At 47.1% G+C, this 25397-nt stretch overlaps 1 protein-coding gene and 1 long non-coding RNA gene across 3 annotated transcripts in view; one reads left to right on the top strand and one right to left on the bottom strand.

Annotated features, from left to right (window-relative positions):
- LOC140408786 (uncharacterized) overlaps positions 1 to 12895 on the bottom strand; it is a 54119-nt gene extending 41224 nt beyond the window's left edge. The window contains exon 1 of the long non-coding RNA XR_011940199.1: positions 12629 to 12895. This is a non-coding gene — a long non-coding RNA (uncharacterized lncRNA). The remainder of the gene's footprint in view (positions 1 to 12628) is intronic.
- Positions 1 to 25397, top strand: part of ppargc1a (peroxisome proliferator-activated receptor gamma, coactivator 1 alpha) — a 1145293-nt gene that overhangs the window by 90913 nt on the left and 1028983 nt on the right. The gene's annotated exons all lie outside the window — the stretch shown is intronic.

The following is a 25397-nucleotide window of genomic DNA, read 5'->3' as shown; positions in this document are numbered from 1 at the left end:
AGGCTGGTGTGAAAATTATTCTTATTTAATATGATCCTGGGCGCGATTCCTGGAGACTGGGTCGGCTTCCCCGAGAAGGCTGCGGCCAATGGGGGGATGAGGGAGAGTGGGAGGGTGGATGAGGGACAATGTGCAGGTGGGAGGGGGGATGAGGGAGAGTGTGCAGGTGGGAGGGGGGATGAGGTAGAGTGTGCAGGTGGGAGGGGGGATGAGGGAGAGTGTGCAGGTGGGAGGGAGGGTGAGGGAGAGTGTGGATGGTATCGTCCACCCTGATATGGCAGTACGGTGACGAGGACACGGCCGCAGGTTGTCGTGTGGCCGATGGGCACAGGCGACTGGCACACTGGTGAGGAGTATGGTGTGAACTGACCGTTGGACGCTGACAGTGACCAGGTGTTAGGCTGGCTGCGTATCTGCAGCGCGACCATCCCGCCAGGGCACACAGGTATCCCATGCAACCCGGCTGGCGAGGTGTGGAAGAACCTCCGTGTAACATGTTGTTTCTCTGCCTCCCACCACCCTCCTGCAGGTCACCATGTATGCCAACCAGACAACGATGTTCACTGCCGTGGTTGGAGCCGCAGCTCTGGAGTTTGCCATCCGGCAGCGTAGAGTCAGGCGGCCCACAGTGGCTTCACATGCAGCGGTTGCCGGTGCAGCAGGGGGGATGACCGCGGAGTGGCCCCTCGTTGCCGCGCAGGCCGCAGGCGCTCAGGACCCGAATGTACAGGAGGATGCTGAGGGGAACACTGACCCCCTGACGGCAAGGAATGCAGAGGAAGTGCTTGGGGGGGAGCAGGAGGAGGAGGAGCAGGAGGATTCACTGACGATGGTGCCAGGGCGCCAGCAAGGCCGAGGGTGTACCGTGACAGAATGTCGTTCGAGGCCCTACCGGACATCACATGCAGGAGACTACGGTCCAGCAGGGAAATGGTCGCACATATATGCCACCTCGTGGCGCACCTCGCACCACTTGGAACTGGTGGAGGACACGTGATACCAGTCTCTGTCAAAGTGACGGTGGCCCTAAACTTTTATGCGACCGGTTCCTTCCAGGCACCGAGCGGTGACCTCTCCGGGATATCACGGGCATCGGTCCACAGGTGCATCAGGGCCGTCACCGACGCCTTGTACGCCATCGCGGACAGGTACATAAAATTCCCCGAGGACCGAGCACAGCAGGAAGCACGGGCATGTGGATTCGCCAAGGTGGTCGGGATACCGATGGTCCAGGGTGTCATCGATGGTGTGCACGTCCCCATGCGCCCGCCTGCAGACAACAGGGAAGTGTTCATGAACAGAAAGGGCGCATACTCCATGAACATTCAGGTGGTGTGCGACCCCCACATGAAGATCATGCACGTGTGTGCAAAGTACCCCAGGAGTGTGCATGACGCCTACATTCTGGCACAGTCATTCATCCCCGCAATGTTCGATGGATGCCCCCCCCCGGCTGAGGGGCTGGTTGCTGGGCGACAAGGGCTATCCGTTGAGGTCATGGCTGATGATGCCAATACGGAGGCCTCAGACCAACGCGGAGAGCCTATACAACGAGGCCCATGCAGCAACCAGAGGTGTGGTGGAGCGGTGCTTCGGCCTGCTGAAGATGTGATTCAGATGCCTGGACCGCTCCGGAGGGGCCCTGCAGTACCGGCCCGACAGGGTTGGTCGCATAGTTGTGGTCTGCTGTGCGATGCACAACATAGCCATGCAGAGGGTAGATGACCTGGTGGAGGAGTCGGAGGGAGGACCCGACTGCAACGGAGCTAACGCAAACGAGGGGGCTGGGGAAGAGGAGGATGTGGAGGAGGAGGAGGATGGCGCGCATCAGGGTGGGGGGAGGGGCGCAGGACACAGACACTGCCCGGGTGCTGGTTACGTCCAGGAGGCTGCACGACGGCACCGCCGCGGACAGCGGGCATGTGACTCGTTGGTGGCCGCACAGTTCACGCACTGTGGGGGTGGGATTCGCTGAACACTGCCACTTGCACCGTCACTCCTGCACACGGGCACAACACAGCACCCCCCCCCCGCACCGCGTTCACGGCACCAATTCCACATCACCTTACCATTGCAGCACTACGGGATTGCACAACAGTGATGATTGGGTAAGCGGGTGTGATCAGTGCCATGTTGAATGATGACAGCCCACTCTGCGATGAGCTGTGTGCTCTGGTTCGCCAGCTGAGGTCTGACTCATGGCTATAGCTGAACCATGCACTCCGGTGGTCAGAGCCTTTGTGACGGATATTTCACCACATGCCCGTGTGGGGTGGCTGGCGTCGGTGTGCCGAGGACAACGGTGTCCGATTATGGGAGGCAGGGGGGAAACGGTCAGCACATCCGGAACAGATCTTGAACCGCTCGTATACCACTGCCCCACTCGGTCACCCTCACGAGCCCCCTGGCACCGGACATAGCACAGAGTCTTGCAAGTCAAATTCAACAGTGAGTTTATTTATGTGATTAACATAGGTGCCCTACCCCCTACAACTAAACTGTGCCCTGCACCTGTGCCAACTTCTTACGTGCCTAACTTTTTTGCCTTACAGGCCCTACCACTACGTCTCGGTGTGTTCCCAGATGGTGCAGCAGGAGTGGAGGCAGACTGCTGAGAATCACACCCTTCGACATGGCTCCCCGTCGGCACGTGTTTCCTGGGGCGGCCCGGCTTTGATGGGCCAGGCTGCTCGATGGGTGAGCTGGATGGTGTTGTGCCACCCTGACCTACCCGCTGCCCACCAGATGCGCCAGGGACGGAACGGGGGGAGGCCGAGTGTTCGGGACGTCCCTTGATGGAGCTACCGGGACGGGCCTCAGAAACTCCTCCTCCCTCGGGGAGCCCGGTGGCCCCCGGGCCTCACTGTGGGACGGAGATGCGATCGGAGACATGCCCCGTCGCACGACCGACACCTGGCGCTGCCAGTCCTGGAGGCCTGCAGCGAGATCGACCACGGTCCGAATGTTCGCCGAGACGGAGCCCAGGGAGTGCGACATTCCTGCCAAGGACTGTGCGATCTCAACCTGTGAGTGCGCCACGCCATCCATCACGTGCGCCAGGCGGTCAATGCTCTTGGCGACTGACTGCTGGGACTGTGCCATCGCTTGCTGGGACCGGGCCATGGCATGGTGAGACTCTGCCAGGGCCCGGAGAGCGGCGGCAATGTCGTGTTGGCTCTGGCGCATGGCTACCTGTGAGAGGGCAGCCCTCTCCTGGGCCATGGATGACGCATGCACGTTAAGCCCAACGCCTTGCAGAACCTGACCCATGGCCGAAACCCTTTCACCCATTGCCTCCACCGCGGACGCCACTCGTGCGGTGTCGGCCTGGGTGGCTGCGATGAACGGCACCACTCCCTGCTCCTGAATGCGGATGGACTCCTCCAACTGCGTGTGCAGGTCCTGGAAGATGGCCCTCATCCCGTTATTCAGTCCCTGGGTGTCCACATGCATCGGTTGTCTGGGTGGGTCAAGTACATCCAGGAACCCGGGAACCGTCTAGGTGGCAGCTGTTTGCTGGGCCTGGGCTGCCCTCCGACTGTCCAGCCCCTCGGCTGCTCCAAACTCCACCAGCTGTACCGGCTTGGCCATGGGGTGCGCACCAGACCGTGATCCGGGAGCCTCATCACTTATATGCCCAACCGAGGTGAGTGTCTCTGCGAAGGTGTATGATGTGGGAGACAGCAGTGCCGCAAGCCCGCGGTCATCGTCCGTTAGGAATTCTGGTCTGTTCTCATAGAATTTACAGTGCAGGAGGCCATTCGGCCCATCGAGTCTGCATCGGCTCTCGGAAAGAGCCCCCTACCCAAGCCCACACCTCCACCCTATCCCCATAACCCAGTAACCCCACCCAACACTAAGGGCAATTTTGGACACTCTGGGCAATTTAGCATGGCCAATCCACCTAACCTGCACGTCTTTGGACTGTGGGAGGAAACCGGAGCACCCGGAGGAAGCCCACGCACACACTGGGAGAACGTGCAGACTCTGCACAGACAGTGACCCAAGCCGGGAATCGAAACTGGGACCCTGGAGCTGTGAAGCAATTGTGCTAACCACAATGCTACCGTGCTGCCCTAGCGTTCTCCTCCCACTCATGGCCTGGCGCAAGCTCCATGCCGGCCATGTCGTGCTGACCTCCAGGTGATTCCACCGAGTGTGTGGCCGTGATGTGCGATTCATCTTCAATGTCTGCCCTGTGCCCCTCACTATTGTCTCTCTCGGTGGTGTGAGCGTCCCGGTCCTGCGTCCCATATTGAGAGGTTTGCCCTCCTGTCCGACCGACTGCCAAGCTCTGGCGTGCGTCCCTGGGTGCACTCTTGGCCGAGACGTCCCTGGACGTTCGGCGGCTGGCCCTGGGGAACACAAGATTCGGGGTTCGTTAGACACGGTGGCCCGGGAGTATGGTGGTGGTGGGTGCACAGTGTGAGGGGGGGAGGGGAGCGAGGGTGCAGTGGGCAATGTGTGAGGGAGACTATGATGGGTTTGGGGGGGGGGTGAGGACATGCAGGGTTGTCTCACTTGCTTCTGCGCCTCCGAGCTGGCATATCGCGACCTCCCGGGTGGCGGATCCCCCAGTGAGGTCCAGGGACCTCTGCTCGTGAATGTTTAGGGGGTGCAGCATAGGAGAACCCCCTCCGGTTCTCATAACGCTCACGCTGGTTGTGAGCTGTCTTGTCCTGGGGTGGGGGGTTGGATAAAGCATCATAATTAGGCGGGTATCATCAGGGCCTGCAGATATAAACTACATTTTTGCTGGTTCAGGAGACAGCATGCCATGGCATCGCTCCGGGGGGGTCCCGGGGCTCATGTGGGTCAAGTAAATCGTTGGGCACCCTGACCCCCCCCTGATGCTCCAACCCCCCCAAACCTTCCCTGATGCCCCAACCCCCCCAAACCTTCCCTGATGCCCCAACCCCCCCAAACCTTCCCTGATGCCCCAACCCCCCCCCCCCCCGATGCACCAATCAACCCCTGATGCCCCAACCCCCCCCCCCCCCCAGCCCTCTGATCCCCCACCACCCCACTTTCCCCCCCCCCCCCCCCCCCCTCGTGCCGGGGGGGGGGGGGGGGGGGGGGGAGAAAGAGGGCTGGGTGCACCCTCATGGCACTTACCCTCGCAGCCCGAGTGAGGTCGTGCAGCTTCTTCCAACACTGCTCCCCATCCGGGGGGTCTGCCCCACAGCACTCACAGCGGTGCCAACCTCATGCCAACCGCACCTCACCACGCTGGATGGCTGGCGATGCCCACTTCTTGGGCATAGGGTGTCCCTTCTCTGCTCGACCTCATCCATCAGGGTGTCTAGGTCCGTGTCCCGGAACCTCGGTGCGGCTCGTCGGGGCTCAGCCATCTCTTCCTCTCTCTTCTCCACCGGGTCCTCTGTGTGCGGATCGCGCCATTTATGACGCACCGCCGCGTCATTCGGGCGTCGCGCGGTGATGACGCGGCTTTCGCGACACCCCCCCCCCCCCCCGAGTTTCTCGCGGCCCCGATCCTAGCCCATTTTCGGGCCCTGAATCGGTCGGGATCGGGGCCGTTTAGCGCCGTCGTGAATCTCGACGCCGTTCTTGATGGCGTGGGCACTTCGTCGCGGGAGCGGAGAATCGCATCCCCAATTTGCCACACCCATGACCCAGCAAATCTAAAACCCAACGGCTATATTCTTGGTTGATAAGGCTGTACAAAATTTGCATTGTTACCACCACTCTATTTGCATTCTTAAGGAAAAGAAAAGTTTAAAAACATTAAATAGATGTAGTGCTGCTCTTGCATCTCACAAAAACTTGGACCAGAATTTTACACTTTTCTCTTGGATGGATGGGAATTCTTTCAGATTCCCAATCACCCCTTTTGTGAACTTGCCCCCCTTCTCTCCTGGGACTCCTGAAACATTCCTTTTTCTCCAGTTCCTGGCACTCAGTCTCCAGCAGCTCCGTGCAGTGAGTCTTCTGCCCACTGCAGCTGTTGCTGGAGGGGTCGGCAGCAAGCCAAGGAAGGGTTTCCAAGTGAGGGGTGGAAGTCCTGCCTTATGCCAATCAATGCTCATTGGAATGTAAAATGGCAGCAGGACTATCCAAGTCAGTGGGGATGTTGATTCCTCGGTCCCCAATATCCTAACAATTCAGGCTCTTCTTCAGAATCTGTAATTCAGGCAGTATGATTTTACTCGCCCCTGTGGTGTTTTCTTGGCGGCAGGAGATGGCCCGCCGTTGGCTAGTGGTGGGATCTTCTGGTCTTGCTATTGTCAATAAGATTTCCCATTAAATTCTGTTGAACCCCAGTGGGGATTTGCTGCCAGTGGGACCGGAATATCCCCCTGGAAAGACCGGCCTGAAAATCTCTACTCCCCCCCCCCCCCCCCCCCCCCCCATTTGTTTGACAATTTTGTGCACTGATTTTCAGTTCATTTTATAAACCTTTGCAGAAGTATTGGAAATTATAAACAGTGTTTTAATATGTTTTTTCCTTATTTGTCTTCTATTTTTTTCCAATTCTTCCTCCTCCAATTTTTCCTTCCCTTTTTTAAGATGCTGTGGCATCATTTTACAGCCACCAGAAGCCTAAATGGTCATTCTTTATATTTAACCCAAGGCTGTGATTATATAAGGTGCTGTCTTCAATTGATATTCATGCAAATTTCAGCACAAATCACCGAACAGTAATTTGAAGCAGGAACACTTTTTCCCCCCCCTTATTCCCCCAGGACGACAGACCCAATATCTAGTGTTGCTCTTTTTAGCTTTAGTCTATTTGCTCTGTTTACGTCACCTTTGCTCATGAGTCGCCAGGTATCTTTATGATACCGCCACGTGGTTCAAGTTCAGGTTATGATTAATAATACAGCACACCGCTTAGTAAGGATTAAAACAACTGTCATTTATTATATACAAGCAATATTAATACCCTAATACTACTATTTATATAATAAACCTATCACTACTGGCCAATACTTAACTTAGGAAGAGCCCACCAGGTCAGGGAAACGAATGGCTTGTCCAATCAAATCTGGCCCTCGGGATTCAAAAGGCTGCTACAGGTCGGTGGCTAGGTGTCTCTACCGGATAGCGATCGTTGGATTCAAACTTACACTTGCCGGTGGCTGGTCTTGCGAAGGTCTCGAGCAGGCGAAGAGGAGAGAGATCTGAACTTGGACCTTCACTTTTATAGGGCCCAGGGGCTTCCTGCGTCCCGGGGCGGCCCTTGACCCTGAGTCCCAAGTGATTGGATTCTGTCCCCAATCCCTGGGGTCGATGTGTCCAATGGTGAGGCGATTCCTCGATCGGGGGGTGGTCGCTCACCTGTCTTTGTTTCGGCCACTGCAGGCGCCGACAGGTCTGGCCCGGTATTCAATTGCTAATATGTTGCAATTGTTCCCGGGGATAGCCGATTTAACTGTGGATGTCTGAATAGATTGGCTGCAAACAGTCCTGAATGCAACTGCGAATACCTGGGTTGATGGGCTGTTGATAGCCCTGAGTATCGATCTGGGCTACCTTCCCAGAGCCGAATATGCAAAACTGTCTGCAGCTGCCTGCTTGTGTCTTCTTGGCTGCTTTTCCCAGCAGTCTTTCGGGTTAGCCGTTTTAAACTGGGATTTGGCCAGATTAATCGGAACGCAGCCATTTTACATGGCTACAATAGTGATCAATTACCTTGGCATAAATATGATCCTGAATATCTTCTGATCTGTGAGCCTTAAATACCACACCATATGGTGAAGTAGAAATTTGCCTGGACCTGAATTCAGTTTGTGCATCTGAACAGGGAAGCCTGAAGCTGGCTTGAAATTGGGCTATAGGCCTCATCCAAATAATGTGTTCAAAATGCCAGTACCTGTTGCTCCTCACTGGCCTTTCTGCAGCAACTAACTTTAGGTCTTCTACCTCACTGGCTGCAGACTCGGCTGAAGTGGGGGTGGATTAGTAGTAGAAAAGGTTAACAGATGGGATAAGCTAATATATAATATACTACTGACATCAGTCAGTCATGTAGACTCTCACTCTCTCTCTGAGACAGAGAAATTGGAACACCATGCCTACTTTGTAACATGTTTAAATGTTGTACTGATAAACCAGTATTAAGCAGATACCACAGTCTGTCCACTAACCAAGTATCATGCCTGGAGTCCATAGATGAAAGAACTTTCTCGGAACATGGTGGCAGCAGTAGAGACATTGATGTAAGAAATACATTTGTATTATTGAAGGAACCAGAGTGAACAATCTTGATAGCTGCTCATATTACAACTGAACTTGATCAAAGGAGGAGGCAAACTGGAACATGGTGATGATGCCAGAGCACTCGAGCAGTCACACCCTTCCCTCAACTGTTTGAAGATTTTAAGGCTGTGCAGAGACATTAGCTTTGGAAAGTTTGGAGGCAGCACTTCTTCAGGTGTCCGGTGGCATCGGGACTGAAGAATAGAGAGTATCAGCTCCAGGTCAGTTTATTTCTTTATGCAGTGAGGCAAGGGGTGGAGGAGTCCACTGCAGACTTTGGTACCATTCTCATGGCCTTGGACTTTTGTTGTATCTGTAAAATTTCAGATACTTCGACCAGTATTTTTTAAAAAACGTATTTTATTACAAACATGTATTAAAGCAGGTTACCGCAAATAAACACCCCAGGAAACACACTTCCCAATAATCAAGTCTGTACAGATTTGTCCCCTTTTTCACTCCCTCACCCGCCTGCAACGAATAGCTCCTCAAACACGCTGACAAACATCCCCCACCTTTTCTCAAACTCCCCTGCTGAGCCCCTTAACTCATACTTTATCTTCTCTAACCGCAGGAAGTCGTACAGGCCACCCAACCATGCCGCTATCCCCTGTGGCGATGCCGACCATTACTCTTCTTTGACGTGCAATCAGAGAGGCGAAGGCCACGACATCAGCCTCCCTCCTCTCCATGATCTTCGATCAGTATTTTAATCAAAGTTTTACCCAGATGTCTTTATTAAGGAAGAGAACATAGGACAACACAAGACTAAAATCAAACCAACTTTATTTAACAACAACAATATTTACCTTTAAATTAACCCAATAACATTTACAAAAGATCCCCAAGATTTGTTTTATACCTGTAAAGATGACTTTGGTTGAGCAGTGGGTCCGATTCTCTGAGTCTCTGGTCCGTCGTTGCAAAGATGGTCTCGCACGCTGCTTCCTTCCGCCTCTGGTCTCGATAGCCTCTGCATGGAGTCTTCACTGCTGATGTGTCTCGGGTGCCTATTTTTATCCCCCTTCCCTTTGCATCATTTTGCCATTTCCTCTGGCTTTCTGTCAATGTGGCCTTGGGAGCAGGCCACAGCACCCAATGGTCTAGTTAATGATCATTTGGCAGGACACCTGATCCTGCCCCAGATGTCCATCTCTGGTGGTGTTGCTTGCACATACCCTGTTGCCATACAAGGTAAAGGCAGGAACCTTGGGCGCCTGAAAGTCTGGCTCGATCTGTGCTACTGACAATAGACTCCAGCATATCAATAGGGTACGATGACCTCTTGATGGGTGATTGACAGGTCCAGACATGTTCTGGCAGTTTGTCTATCAGTTGTACATTTGACTTTGGGCACGTCTGAATTCCCAACAGCCTGCCTGAGGTCTGACTGCAATTTGATTTAAAGTGCTCAATTCTTTAATTTAAAATATCCATATAATTAAGGTCCTGAAAGGTTACAACACTATATTTTAGCCTACTGTGGGAACCCATTATTGAGCAAAGGGTTCAGTATGTGACATAGGTGATGCACGATCAATAACTATTAAAACGAGGTTGTAACATAACTGAAGGCTTTAATAGACTAGAACTGTTCCCCAGCAACTTCGGTACAGAATGAGGGCTGCTGGGACGGCACCGGTTCTTATACCCCGCCTGTCAGGGCGGAGCTACATACTATACAGCCAATGGTAAACTCTTAGGTTTAACCAATGGGCTTCAGCCTCTCGGGTACTGCAATACCTGATGATACCACAATAGGCTGAACTCTTAGCGCTGAATTGAGCTATAATCCGTCACCTCCGAGGCTTCATGTGGCTCCATTGGTGGGTAGACCCATGGGCAGTGGCATCATCCACACAAAAGTGTGCCAAACCGTGCAAAAGGGCAGGAAACTCCAAACTGGCAGCCATTTTGGGATACTTGTATTGTGGCATTAACAACCAACATAAGATTCCAGGGTTGTCCACCAGAGGGAACAGAATGTTTCAAATGCAGCAAAACTGGACATCAATCAAGTGTTTCTGCAAATGCAACAACTTTATTTGAAATGGAAGACCAGAAAATATTTATGAAGCATGCTTCATCCAAGAAATTAGAAATCAAGATAAAGACAATATTACAGACTTTCTAGGGGAAGTTGACAATCTTAGTCCAGACTATTGGTCAGTCATGGTGTAAATTAAGGCTTCCGTACCATCTTTAAAATTGATACCAAATCTGCTGTTAACTAACAAGCAGATGATCTCGACTGGCTTTAGCAAATGACCTTTCATCCATTACATCAAATTACAATATCTAGGCATCACAGACCTTTCAATTAAAGGCAGAATTATTGGTCCTCCTCACTACAAGGGGCAACAGATCATTCATTATCCCTGTTCTCCAGAATCAACATATATCCTTATTGAATGATGATGTTGGCATACTTATAGGGATCCCCAAAAAGCCAGCTGATGTCCCACATTGTCCCAAATTTGAACAACTCGCAGTCTTTCATGTAACAATCTTTAAACTTTTATTTAGAATTTTCAGCTTTCAGGAACTGGGGAAGTTTATACAATCAGCAGCAGCATGTTTCTTTTTTTTTAAATGCAGCCATCCACTAGACCCCAGGTGGAGTTTGAAGATACAAATCTCTATGTTCTTCATTAAGTTAGGCCAAAGGTGGCGGATACAGAAGGCACTGCGGCAGATGGTGACTATTTGCATAAAGACCTGTTGGATTTAAATTGGCTTTTTAGAAAAATATGATGTGGAAGAAGCCCTTACAGCACTGAGTTATCTGTTGGAGTTGAGGTCCTAGAGGATGATCCATCCTTCCAGTTGATAGATGTATGATGCTAAGTCTCTATTGTCTTTGTTTCTATGGCTGACCAACCTTCCACTCTTTGTTCCACTGAACCTTCCAATATATTACCTAGTCTACCTCTTGTTGGCCATGAAGAGTCCTCCAGAGAGGATGCCATGCCTGGGTCCATGTCAGAGTACATAGAGAATCATGCTGCCACAAAGCTGGTACCTTCCAGGGGGGAAAGTCAATTGACAGCCATACATCAGTCACAGCTGAAAAGTGCCATCCTTCTTGAGCTGGGTGTTAGCACAGAAGCTTGTGGCAGAATCTTTTAACACTTCTGCAGCTGCTGAATTCTGTACAACAATCTTGTCTCCCGAGTTAATTGCCTACAGGAAATTCATCTAATTAGAGAAGATGGTGCGGTCTTGTTTCCATATCCTCAGAAATTCTTCACATTGCCCAGAGTGGAGCATCCTCACACAGGGAAAAGTGTGGGTTCTCTTAGCACTGCCTACGTAAAATAGACAGTCCTTTCGAAATATCACTGAGCATGATCTTTTAATCGCCCTGAAAGGCTTACAGAGAATTTTGTTTTCCCTTCATTCTCTAAGTTAATTGAAAACTCAGATCTTCCATGCCTTTTCAGTCTTCAATGCAGCAGAGAATGATTCGACCGTGACGGGCTTCTCTATAGTTGAAAACCATTCCTTTTCATAAGGTCTTTTTCAGTATGCAGTGAGGGAGCAACAAGTTCCTCAGAGACCTGAGTTCTTCTCTTCTAGTCCCAGAGAGCCCAAAGTTGATGTTCTTCAGTCTCCTCTCTTGGGTCAGTCTTTCTTTGAAAATGCTTCAAATACCCTTTCAGTTCCGCCATCCTGAACACTGCAATCTGCCGATCAACAAAGCTGCTAAATTGCTGTCCTATTCTACAGATGATATTGTCCTACCAGATGCACAAGAAAAAGGCCTGGTGTCTTCAAGGCAACTTCCCTAAGGGCCGAGATTGAATTCCTCAGGATTATGGAAAAGCAGAAGTTGGGTAGAATTTGTCGTTGTAAAAAGTAATGCAACGTAAACAGTTAAAGACATAGGGCGTTATCTAACCAAAAAGAGAGTCAGTTCTGGACAGGTTTAGAGGAGTTCTTCCCGGTGCGTGTAACGCCGGGAAAAATCCCGCAATCTAACGGCACTTTTTTCAGGCCTCAACGGGGAATGCCCCGCTGAGGCCGCACTTAACCAGATTTCCTGCACTGTGCAGCTCCGCCGTTGGCGATCGGGTTATCACGAGGTGACTTTGGACCCCCCAACTCACCTCTTCAGGGATCCTCGACCCCCCCCCCCCCCCCCGGCCCAACCCCCAGCGTGGGCTAAAATGCCGCCCGGGTACCCTGTCAGTGCTAGGCTGGCATCCGAGTGGAATTCCAGGGTGAGACCAGCCACCCGGGCACCTCCAATCGCCTGGGAGACCCCCTAAGCGGCGTTCCGCCTGGTCCCCGTTTGTGGGAGCCAGTACTAATCGCTACCCAGCTGGGGTCTCCTCGGCGAGGCTGATAGATCCTGGGAACTGGTTTGATCTGGCGTCAGCAGAGTTAAGTTCATTTTTAAACTTACCTAACTCTGAGCCTGGGTCCATCTGTTGTCGGCAGGATCTGGATTGCGACGTCTTGCGAGACCTCGTTAAATCATGCAAAGCTCAATGACCATCAGGAATCCCGGGAGAGGCCTCTTCCGGAATCTACCGGCCGTGGCTTGTCCCCATTCCGGCGGGACATGGCCGGTAAATTACACCTAATCGGGTAGAATTTTCCCCAAAATGGCAAGATGTCAGGTAAAGTTAGAAAATTGACATTTTCCGCCCCAGAGACAAGACCTTCCCACGCTTTCCATTTTTTTTGACTGGGGTGTTGTTTTGTGCCATCATTGGGAGGGGCGGGGCCGAATCACGTCAGGGTTCACCGTGAGAGGGGCCTTTTCAAAGTGAGATTAAAGACCTCTTTCTCCCCCCCCCCCTCATTGTTGGCATGTTCCCCCTCCCCCTGAACATTGATCGGAAGCGGGGTCCTCCTAATGGACTTCCCTTAATGCCCACCTCCTTCCTGTCCCGTCCCTTGCCACTGCCCCCCGGCATGTTGGTAATGCCGGGGCACTGCTTTGCCATGTCATCGAACACCTGGCGGCTACAATGGCCTTTAAGTCCCCCTGGTATGGTCATCACATTTGTGTCTGATGTGGAGACCAATAGTGATTCATGCCAGCGCCACTTCATGCCAACAGTGGGAATATAGCACGTTTCCGGAAGATTCGCCATCAAACTGAATTTACATATTGTCACTAAGCACGCAAATGTTATTTGTGAGGGTATCCCAATTTGGAATACAGGTTTGAGGTGTAAGGAACCTTTTTTAAATCCTTCTCTGATCCTGGTTTCCTTTTCATGCCTGTCCTTCTGGCTGTTTTTAGAACTACAGACTTTTGGTTTTGAACTGAATCCCTCTGCAGCGAGCTGCTATTTTAACTGGCCAGGAACACCCCTTGATGCAGTGTACACTGTGGCATAGATCGTGATGTCATTTTGATGGACTTGGCTGGTGGCCAATCCCCTCTTCTGACACTCCGGGACCTTTTCTGTTTTCGATTGGGATTAATGGAGCCTTTCAGAAGATTCTAGAGCAGAAGGCAGGTTCTATTTTTCCTCTAAGTTTCGTTCTGAGAAGGAGCTGAGAAACAGCCTGTTAAATATCTCCCCCAGAAAGACTGAAACTTCTTTCTCTGATATCTCGGTGAGCAGGTCTGGGCACTCTTACAGTCTTGTTAAGGTTTAATTTAATTCCTGATTTAGATGCTGTAAGCATTCTTTCCAACCAGGCCTGTGCAAGTTAAACCTCTGAGAAAGGCTGGGAAAAGCCCAAGCTGATATCTCTCTTTGGACCATAAAGGGTCCTAAAGTCCAGGCCCTTTTTTCTCTCCCAATACCACAGCCGGAAACCCTGCACAAAGACCAAACAATTAACTGTAAGGCAGAGTGTGGACGGTGAACGTACTGTAAACTCTCAAGTGGGGAATTCTTGTACTACCTCAGTGAGACTAAGAGTCAATCTGGTGGAGGCCGTTAAGGTGACTCTCTGGAAGAATTCCTACAACCTGAGAAGTCTAACTGACAGCAGATTCTAAAATATCCAAACCAACCAATGATCTCAAGATCATCGACTATAAAGACTACCACCTCTGCAGCAAAGATTTATCTCAGCCCTTTTAATCACTGTTATTTTTTAACCTTTCCTTCTTGCCCACTGTGTGTCATTTTTGTGTGTGTCTGCGTAGAGGATGGGATGGGTTTTGGGGGATAGTTAGATTAGTAGATTATTGTTCTCTTGTTTCTAGTACATGTTTATCTCTTCTCTTATTATAAATAAAGCGTTTTACTTACAAATCTGTAAATCACTGGAATAGTCAAGGGTCAAAGATCTCCGGAAAACATACAAATTATTGATTAATTCATTTATATTGGGACTCCGGGGTCTGTGGGGCTCAAAATGACTGCGTACTAGCCCAGGGTGTCGTAACAGTGGGGGTGCATAGTTTTATTTTGTTTTGGTGTAAAACCCCAGTGAGAATAAATAGCCCAGTTGTCATGTCACAATTATTAATGACTATTAGAGTAAAGGAATGCCCAACAAACACACAGTGCTACTGTACTCACTCTTGCTCAATTAAGATGTATGAATTATTTAACACACAGTTTATATAGAACGTACCCCTTGTTACACAATATATGTACGATGCCTGAACTCTGTTAGACTTTCCATGTTCTTCAAACAACATCTAAACTGAATAACAAGCTATATTTATCACACAATACAGGAATGATACTCAAATCTGGGAACCATCTTTTTCCTGGTCCAGCAAAGGTACATTGGCTCTAAGACTTGGAAACTTGTTTGTTGTAAACTTGGCCTTCAGGCTTGGTGGCTGGAAACTGGCCTGTTTGCTTTCTGAGACTGCTGGATGGTAACTGCCTCTCTTTTTTCGCAGGGTTTGGTCAACGATACCGTTGTTATTTGATTATGCCTTCTGTGCATTCAGCTGTCTGCCCCATCAACTTCCTTGACTAAATATTAACATATGTATATCTCGGGGATCTTCCCAATTGTCTATAATCTGTTTCTCCTCCATAAGCTATTCACTCGATTATTATATAAACTGCCATTCTAAACTCATTACCGGGAAAGAGACATACCAATTGAAACCCTTTAAATACTGTCTACTGATGTCTCCAGGCAGATTTATGACAATATTAAAATCTATTTAAATGCATGGGAATCAGGTTCATCGCTACCAGATAGGCACTTCCGACTATCGACCTGTACCAGCTTTGAATCCTGCAGGCTCAGAACCCATACAAAAGGCCATTCGTTTCCCTGACCTGGTGGGCCATTTCCAAAGTGAAATATTGGCCTGTTAGTTGTAGGAAGTAGCCTAGAAGTAGAATTAATGTATAAGTATTAATTGTTGTATATAATAAATGTGCGTTGATTTAACTCTTACTAAGCGGTGTGTTGGATTATTAATCATTACTCGGACTTGAATCACGTGGCGGTATCAGAAAGATACCTGGCGACTCGAGCAAAGGTGACAGAATAAGAGCAATTAAACTAAGGCTAAAACGAGCAACAAAATCCCTCAGATTCTTTAGCTGCAAGCCATTCATTCATTTCTCTTAGTGGGCTGTGATTGACAGCTTCCACAAATACAGGTGTCAGCTTTGCTTCAGTTCGGAATGCAAATAGTCTGACTTTCATTATGTTCTTTCAAAGGACTCTAGGGGAAAAAGAATAATTTGAAAATTAGTTACAAAACATACAGTAGAATATTACAGAACTACATTCAGCAGCATCAGCATACGTAAAGCGGACTGCTACAAAGGTACTATATGTAATAATTGAGCATGATTGGCAGGTAACATACATAGAGAAAAGGTTAGAAACTTTTGATTAAATAGGTCTTCCCAGTGGAAATTAAAATCAGAAAATGTTACATTCATATTCTTGTATCATATTTTTCCCCGTTGGTGAGTTTAACATGTTTTGTAAATCATTTTTAGCAATGAGGATTTTGGATAAATTGGATTTGGGAATGTTTTAGATGTGATTGTGTATGGCTAGCATTTATTGCCCATCTCTAATTGCCATTGAGGAGGTGGTGATGAGCCACCGCTTTGAACTCTTGCAGTCCATGCATTGCAGATACAGTGCTATGAGGCAGGGAGTTTCAGGATTTTGATCCAGTGGTAATGAAGGAATGGTGATATAATTCCAAGTTAGAAGGCGTGATGCTTGGAGAACTTTCTTCAGACTGTCCTTCTTCTAGGTGATAGAGGCTGCAGATTTGGAAGGATGCTTGTCGGTCCATCTTGTTAATTGTATACACTGCTATCACTGTGCGTGGTGATGGAGGGAATGAATATTTAAGATGGTGGATGGGTGCCAATTAAGCAGGCTGTTTGTTGGAATGGTGTTGAATTTTGTGTTGTTGGGAGTCACGCTCATCCAAGCAAGTGTAAAGTATTCCATCACACTACTGACTTGTGCCTTGTTAACTGTGGGCAGGTTTTGTGTAGTCAGGAGGCGAGTTACTTACCTCAGAATTTCCAGGCTCTGACCTTTTATATAGATGGTCCAGTTAAGTTCCTGACCAATGCTAACACCCAGGATATTGTGATGAGGGATTCAGTGACTATAATGACATTGAAGATAGTTGGATTCTCTCTTGTTGAACAAGGTTATTATTAGTATATGTGTGACATTAATGTTACTCATCCGCCCAAGACTGAATGTTAATGTTCAGCTCTTGTGCACAACGACACAAACTCTTTAGTACCTGAGAAATTGTGAATGGTGTTGACTCTTGTGCAATTACCAGTGAACATCCCCAATTCTAGCCTTGTGATGGAAGGCAGGTCATTGCTAAAGCAGCTGAAGATGGTCAAATCCAGCTCACTACTATGAGGAACCCGTACAGTATTGTCCTGTGGTAGAGATGATTGGTCTCCAACAACCATGGCCATCTTCCTTCATGCTAGCAATGTCTTAAATGAATGGAACGTTTTCCCCATGTTTCCCATTTACTTAATTTTGCCATGGCTATTTGATGCAACACGCAATCAGATGTTGCCTTGATGTCAAGGACAACCACACTCACCTCCTCTCTGAAATTCATTTATTTTATCCATATTTGGATCTAGGCTGTCATGAGGCCTGGAGTTGCGTGGCCCTGGCAGATTTCAAACTGGGCATCAGTGAGCATGTTTTTGCTGAGTAAGTGCTATTAAATAACACTGTCGTCAACACCTTTCATCGCTTTGCTGATGATTGAGAGTAGAATGATGAGTAGATAATTGACTGGTTTTGTGCTGTTTTTTTTTTTGTGGGTAAGAAATACCTGGGCAGTTTTCCACATTCTCGGGTCGATATCAGTGTGGTAGCTGCCTTGGAACAGTTTGGAGTGATGATTTCTGGGGCAAAATGTTAATCTACAAAACTTTAATCTGATCCGATGTTTGTCAGGGCCCTAAACTCTGTTTAGAAGTTGCTGCTTCTACTGTTTTGCATTCGTGAAGTCTTGTGTTATAGCATTACTATGTTGGCACCTCATTTTGAGGCAGGCCTGATGCTGCTCCTGACCTATTGTCCTACACTCTTCATTGAATTTAGAGAAAAAGAGGTACACTTAAGGTTAGTTTTAAAGCAAAATTCACATTACAAAAGGCACTGAGACTGAAGATGATTAAAATGCTAATGAGCTTGGTGTTGAAATTGTTTCCCCAACTATTATAAACAATATGCATTTATTAGTCTGTCTAAATGGTTAGTAAATACCTCACATCTTTTGTTTTTGGAGATTCTTCCTTCTGGCAATTGGCAGGAGTTGTTTGGCAGATGCAACCGTCATTGAGTGTGAACGCAGAATAAAAAGATATTCAGAAAGCTGGTAGTCAGTTTGCTTTATAAACAAAATTGTGAGGGCAAACTTTCACCAGGCTCAAAAACACAGTGTGCAGTTCAGAGTTATTTTGTTGAAACCAAACATGATGTGGAGATACAAATAAAGCAAAGCTCATTATTTTGTATGATTACACACAAACAAGTTGAAAAAGCGAGTACCATCATAATAGGTGCCATATATATTCGCTGTGAAATAAATCATTTCAATAATTCATATTTATATAATATAGCCATGATGAACCTAGTACTTCCTCGGTCTGCCTTCAGAAAAATTGCAGAGGCAAAATTTATTAAAAAATAAAGAATACCCAGCTTAGATTCTGAGGTGGGGTGGAATTGTATTATCACATAGTTAGTATATTGGGTAATACAGACACAACCTAAATAAAGATGCTCCAACCAGCAGTAGTTGAGACAATATCTAAAACAAGACCGTAAACATATAAAATTGGAGGTGCATTAATGATGACTCTTTCCATACTTTGATGATTAGAAGAACCCCTAATAGGTCATTGGCCAGGTTAGATTTGTGTCACATTTAGTGGGTAGGATGTATCTAATCAATTTGTCACATTGTCAGACAGATGCCAATGTCATTGCACTGGAATAGTTTGATTACAACTTTTAGAGGCCTTCAGCAAGAGAGCAGGAATGTTGTCAGGATGTGTAGTTTTTTTCTATGCCCAATGCATTCAGCTGCTACTTAATGTGTGCAGTGAACTGCGTTGGCTGGAGACTGGTATCTCGGTCATGCGGATCTTGGCTGAATAGGATCCTCCATTTAACATTTAAGCTGAAGATCCTTAAACACTCTTGGCCTTGTTCTTGCACTCACATGCTGCACTCTGCCATATGGAGCCTTCACCATTGAATTGACTGTGTACCACCATATTGATGTGGATTTGGTAGGACAACAGCATTTTGCCTCAGTTCCATTGTTTTGGGATCATTTAGCTCTTGTCTATAGCCTGCTGCTTTTGGTGATTCATATGTGGCTGTGGCTTACCATAGCTTCTCTTTGTCTTCGAAACAGTTGAAGAAGTACACATCATGGATATGAGTATCCAATTTTGAGTATTGGGACACAATATTGGGACAATATTGGCCCTTTACACATGTTTTATTTTTGAGGGAGAAAAAAAACAGGAGGTGCAGTGCTAACGTCAGGAATCACCCAGAGGGCAAACTGTATCCACCGGCTGCTATTTTCAAACTTGCATTTACAAGAAGGGGTGAATCTACCTGATCATGCCATGTGGAACTGGCTACATTAACTCTGGGTCAGCAGAAAACAATCTGTTTCAGGAACATTGTCATCTACCTCCTCTTTAGTAAACTTGGTTTTGTAGAGAGGGAGGTTGGCCTATCCTCCTCACTACCATTTTATTATACACCGCCTCTACCTCATTAGCTATCTTACAGGAAATTAGCGTGGTACTTTGCTCTCCCACTTTTCCATTGTCTTGATTTTGTGACTCCAAATTTATTTTGTTAATCATTGGGGTTTGCAATGCAATTTTGTTAACCTTTATAAAAGTGGAAATAAAATGGAAAGAATTGCAAACCGACTTGCAGATACATTGAAAGTTTTTATTCTTGCATATGACCACTTCCTTTTAATTTAACTATTATTCCTGTAACAGCCTTTTAATGTCAATCCTTAGTCCTTTCCCTTCGCTTGCCCCATAGATTGGAAGCTCACTCACTATATAAATAGAGCTGACCCTTCAAAATCTGGCATGGTTAGCATATTAATTTTTTGGGAGTGAGGGCTTGGGGGATTAATGATGCATTTCCTAAAAAATGCTCAGTTGGTTGCCTGTCATAAGATGTATTTTTCACCTTGAAATAAAAACAGGTGCAATTTGTGTCTGGAAATCCAGGTTTGTCGGTTAATCTTTTTTCTTGCAATGTGCTGAACTTTTACCCTATATTTTGATTAGCCAGTTGCTCTGCTTGTAATTTTCACCTTTGAATGCAACTCATAGGGCTGATTTCTGCCATGAAGGTGGAGCCAGGAAACTTTACAATTCAGCAGACCTGTCTATGTGAAAATGACCTCCCCCCACCGCCTCCCTCCCCCCTGCCCCCACACATACACACCACACCCTGCCTGACAATTTACACTCTGGGAGGTCAGTGGTGTGATCGGATCAGGCCTGCCACCTGCGGATCCAGTTAAGGGCTGGAAAAGTGCCACGGCTGGCTTGTTAGAAAACAACAAGCCCAGTTTTATAAAAGGCTGTTAGGCCCCATAGACCACAACTCCCATCTCCACCCCCCCCCCCCCCCCCATGCAACCTCATACAACCCATAACTCCTCACCCCATATCATCTCATACTCCCATTCCATCTGCATAGCCACTCGCCCAATATTCACTATGGGTAGACCTCAGGAGCCATGTGGGGATGGAAAAAAGTAGCCATATACACATGCTGATTGTGTTAACTTGTATTCAGGAAACACATTCACAGATTTTAAATTGCCTTAAGTGATCAATCTGTTGTAAAAACAAATAAATTTCTATTAAGTCACCATCTAATTCATTAATAGGCTCTTGAAACTGTAAATCTAATGTGAACTTTGCCCCAGCTGAGATAAATGCTTCAGCCAAGCATTGATAATGGGCTCAGCTGCAATAACAGCCCTGGGGAAACGTCAACAAAATTGACATATTTACAATATTGAAACTGCAGGTACGGATGGTAATATTGGGCTGAATTCTTCACCTAGCGCCGCTGGTAGCTGAGTTACCGATGAAGTGGAGATCCAGTGTTCGGGAGAAAATGGGATTGGCGCTGGGTGCCGATGCGTTTCTGATGCTCCTGCTCCCCCGCTGACATCGGAATTGAGGTTTGCGCCCCATGCCAGTGGCAGATTGCAAATTGATAATTAAGATCCATTTACATCCACTTCACGGGCTGGGCACAATATTCTCTGGGCCCACATGATTCTCCAGTTCTCTGGGCTGGGAACTGGGCTGGGCACGAGAATTATGACTGGTCTGACAAATGTGGCCCTGGCGCGATGGACCTCTCAGTGGGCCAAGGAAGTAACTCTATAAGGGAGTTGTCCAAAGTCCATCGGAGGGCCACCTATCCGCTCTTCTGCCTCCCCCCAAAATGCAGGACCTGTCCACTCCACCAGACCCCACCCCCACCTCTTCCCCCACCCCCCCACTCCCACTAGAGACCCCCTAAAGAAAGAGATCCCCCCACAAGCCATCACCCACCCCAGAAGAGAGAGCCTGTCAGGGTGCCCCCTGGAAGAGAGACCACTGTCTGGAAGATGGGAGTGAAATACAGACACAGGCAGTGAAAAAAATCACTACTTTAACTTTCACCTGGGGAATACATTTGCTGGTTCAGATGCAGAAAGCAGCACCGGTCAATTCCTGGAGAGGGAAAATTAGTCAGCTGGTTTTAAACCCCCTCAGACTTTTGATCTGCATACCATCCATTCATTTTGTTTTGATATTGGCATTACCAGGCTGTGATTGACAGCTTCCACACAACACAGCTGTCAGCATTATTTCATTCATCCCCTTCATGGTTGAGTAACTTTGAAGTGGTCTGACCGCAATATTTGTAAACATCAAGCTTGATTGCCTGCTCACGGACTACTTCAAACAGAATTAAGTGCTTTCCAATCACATCCCTTCATGGTTGAGTTACTTTGAAGTGGCATGCTAGGAACTGACAACACTTAATTCTGTTCTCTGCCTCATCAGTCGCTCTGCTACTGGTGGCGCAAGGCAGAGAATTCAGCCCAATGCTACCAATTGTTCCTGCAGTTTCAATAGGAATTACTGTTGACATTTCCCCAGGGGTCACTTCTAGGGGGGGGGGGGGGGCGGAGGTCTTCATTGTTTACAGGGTCTCAGTAAGGTGTCTTATTTAGGGGGTCTCTGGGGGTCTCTTTATTTAGAGGGTCTTTGTGGGGGATCTGCTTATTTAGGGGGTCTTTGTTGGGGAGGGTGGGTCAGGTCACCCCTGTGCTGGGAAGGGACACAGAAAATCTAGGGGTGGTGGGATGAATGAGTTTTTTTTTTGGGGGGGGCAACCATGGGACCTCTCTATCGGTCCGCCCGTTCAACATTACAGCCTGATAGCGGGATTCCCTTAAATTCTCACCATGCATAAATTTGCATGGCAGTGCAATTCGGCTCTGGTGGGAGAACATAGTCTCCCAAATGAAGAATCTTGTCCATTATTTCTAAGCTACACCAAGTGGTCTGTCAATCAATGTCCTCCAGCAGAGGTCTTTTGTACTAGAACTTAGAGCAGCAGCTTGGCTTTTTTTCATGTTTATGTTTAAAGGGCTGGGGATTTGAAAAAGTTCAGATAATCACACATAACAGACCTTATAAGCTCTACCATATAATTTATATCTCTTCCATAAATTCTTTACTCTCACAGCTGGTTAAGGCCCTTGGAACAATGAAAATGGGGTCTCTTTGAACTCGGCACTGATTTTAAATGGCTCTGCTGTGATTGTCATGCTCCCTTCCCCCTGCTGGCACAAACCGAATCTGCTGGATTTAGGTATGAGAATCCTGCATCTGGATCTGCCAATCATTTTAAAAAGCCTCTGGAGTCATCTTTACTCTGCAAAAATCCGATCCTTAGCAAATTATGCTCCATGTCCTGTTTTTGGGGGGGCGACCAGATGAGGATTCCTTTCCTGCTGAAACAAAATGCTATTGGTAACTTATTCTCAATCAGCAGATATTTACATCCACAAATATCCATTAAATGTAAGTAAAATGAATGACATTATATGGCCTATGTTTGCTGTAGCGAATTTGCAACTTGAGGTAGGTTTAGTTGTGAATTGCAGTGTGATGCAAAAAAATCCTATCCATTTTGCACAGTATTTTTATGTTCAGTACAACTTGGATTTCCTGCCACATAACCCTGACTGAATGTCATGTGGATCATTGGTGTGGAATTTGGTGAGAAGTCAGTTTGTGAAGTTGCAGCTGTTGAGTCAGATGATTCAAAACAGGACAAATGCATCTGTTGATGAAGCCCCCAAAAAACTTTGTCCCCATTTTCACTGTAAATTCTGAATTATTACTGTTATAAATGCTTATTTTCTTACTGCTACAGAGAGGAACTAACCCATAATGATCAAGCCCATTTCTCTTGTCCCAGTGTAGCTGGGTTTTTCAAAATTTATTTTACCACCACCTTCTGTTCTTATTTCTTTCAGTAATATCTTGAAAATCTTCAATTTTACTGCATTTGTCATGATCTCAGTTGCATTCTTTGTAAAATTAACCTAGGTTAACCTACTGAAATTTTCTTGATAGGTATTTATCTATCACATACTAATAATTTTATCTCCATGCACTTCCCGTCCGTAAGAACTTACAAAAAGCGAACAAAGAAAGTCATGTTTTTTCTGTCAACTTTTTACATTATAAATTACTTTGCCCACATTTATAATGGAATCTGCCTAAACCTATTACCTAGCGAGTCACATTCATGTGCCTCAGTAGTTGTTTTTTGTTTTGCATCTTTCAGTTCCTTAATATGTTGTACAGAAAAGCTTCAACCAACTCAACTATTTTGCTTCAGAATTTCCTACAGGTTTTGGTATTTAACAAATAATAAATCAAATGACTATGTAAAAATTAGGAAATAAATTTTAACTTTTACAAAGGTGTCTGAATTATGTTTGTCTACCCTTTGATAAATGTCCCAAGTCCCCTAATCCTAAAGTCCAGGGCCGAGATCTGCAAACCACCCTATATTCCTGTATACACTATTTTCACTGGAGGTGGGATGGTGGCGGCGGTGGATAGATTTTGCACATGTGAAGTTCACTGATATCGCAGTGCAGCTGCCTTAACTTAGAAACAATTTCTGTCAGAGAGATTTCCAGAACACAACTTGTGGGACTTGAGAGTTTGAGCGAAAGGTGTAACTCTAGTGGAGTTCTTTGGAAAGGTTAGGTACCCTTTTGGACAACTTAAAAAGTTTCAGCAAATGTGTGTTGCTCTACCTCTTCCCAATATCTGAATGTGTGATTTCATAGTGCGTGCAAGCTGTGAGATGCATGAGGCTTTCAGCAGTTTGAGGGTGAGGTGAAGTATTTGCATGGAATTTGCAATCTTCATTTTCCACAATTTATCTGAAATAAGTTTATTTTTCCTTCACAGCTTAACGAACCTTTCTAATTAAGCATTTGCGTCTACTCTTTATTAGTAACGGTCTATTTCTGTGCATCCTATGGTTGTAACTGGCTTCCCTCCAAATATCTTTGAACACAGCATCTTTGTTTAGTGGTAAAGTTATATTGTTGCTTATTTTCACATGCCATAGTATGAAAATGAATGATGCAATCCTTATTTCCTTTTGCATATGCGTGCACCATTACCATCAAAAACGGAAGGTTATTTATCATCTAGTCGCAGGTATATTGTATGGTTGTCTTGTCTGACGTCTGATTTTACCTGATCTTGTTTGCTCTTTTAATCTTAGGGTGCTAGGCCTTTTCTCATTAGAACGGAGAAGGATGAGGAGCGACTTGATAGAGGTTTATAAGATGATCAGGGGAATAGATAGAGTAGACAGTCAGAGACTTTTCCCCCGGGTGGAACAAACCATTACGAGGGGACATAAATTTAAGGTGAAAGGTGGAAGATATAGGAGGGATATCAGAGGTAGGTTCTTTACCCAGAGAGTAGTGGGGGCATGGAATGCACTGCCTGTGGAAGTAGTTGAGTCAGAAACATTAGGGACCTTCAAGCAGCTATTGGATAGGTACATGGATTGCGGTAAAATGATATAGTGTAAATTTATTTGTTCTTAAGGGCAGCACGGTAGCATTGTGGATAGCACAATTGCTTCACAGCTCCAGGGTCCCAGGTTCGATTCCGGCTTGGATCGCTGTCTGTGCGGAGTCTGCACGTCCTCCCCGTGTCTGCGTGGGTTTCCTCCGGGTGCTCCGGTTTCCTCCCACGGTCCAAGGGTGTGCAGGTTAGGTGGATTGGCCATGATAGGTTGCCCTTGGTGTCCAGGATTGCCCTTGGTGTTGGGTGGAGGTGTTGAGTTTGGGTGGGGGGCTCTTTCCGGGAGCCAGTGCAGACTCGAGGGGCCGAGTGGCCTCCTGCACTGTAAATTCAATGATAATCTATGATTAATCTAGGACAAAGGTTCGGCACAACATCGTGGGCCGAAGGGCCTGTTCTGCTGTATTTTTCTATGTTCTATGTTCTATGTTCTTAGTTCTCCCAGAGATATTTAACTGGGTGAATATTTTAAAAATTTGAGAGTTGAGCAACTTATAAAATATGTGGGGTTCGAAGTGGATTATATATATTCTTAAACGCTGGGCAGATTGCAGAGACTTGAGACAATGCACACACTGC

This window comes from Scyliorhinus torazame, chromosome 3 (genome assembly GCF_047496885.1).
Source record: "Scyliorhinus torazame isolate Kashiwa2021f chromosome 3, sScyTor2.1, whole genome shotgun sequence".
Lineage (NCBI taxonomy): Eukaryota > Metazoa > Chordata > Chondrichthyes > Carcharhiniformes > Scyliorhinidae > Scyliorhinus > Scyliorhinus torazame.
The sequence above is the reverse complement of the archived record's forward strand: the minus strand, read 5'-3'. Positions and strand labels throughout refer to the sequence as shown.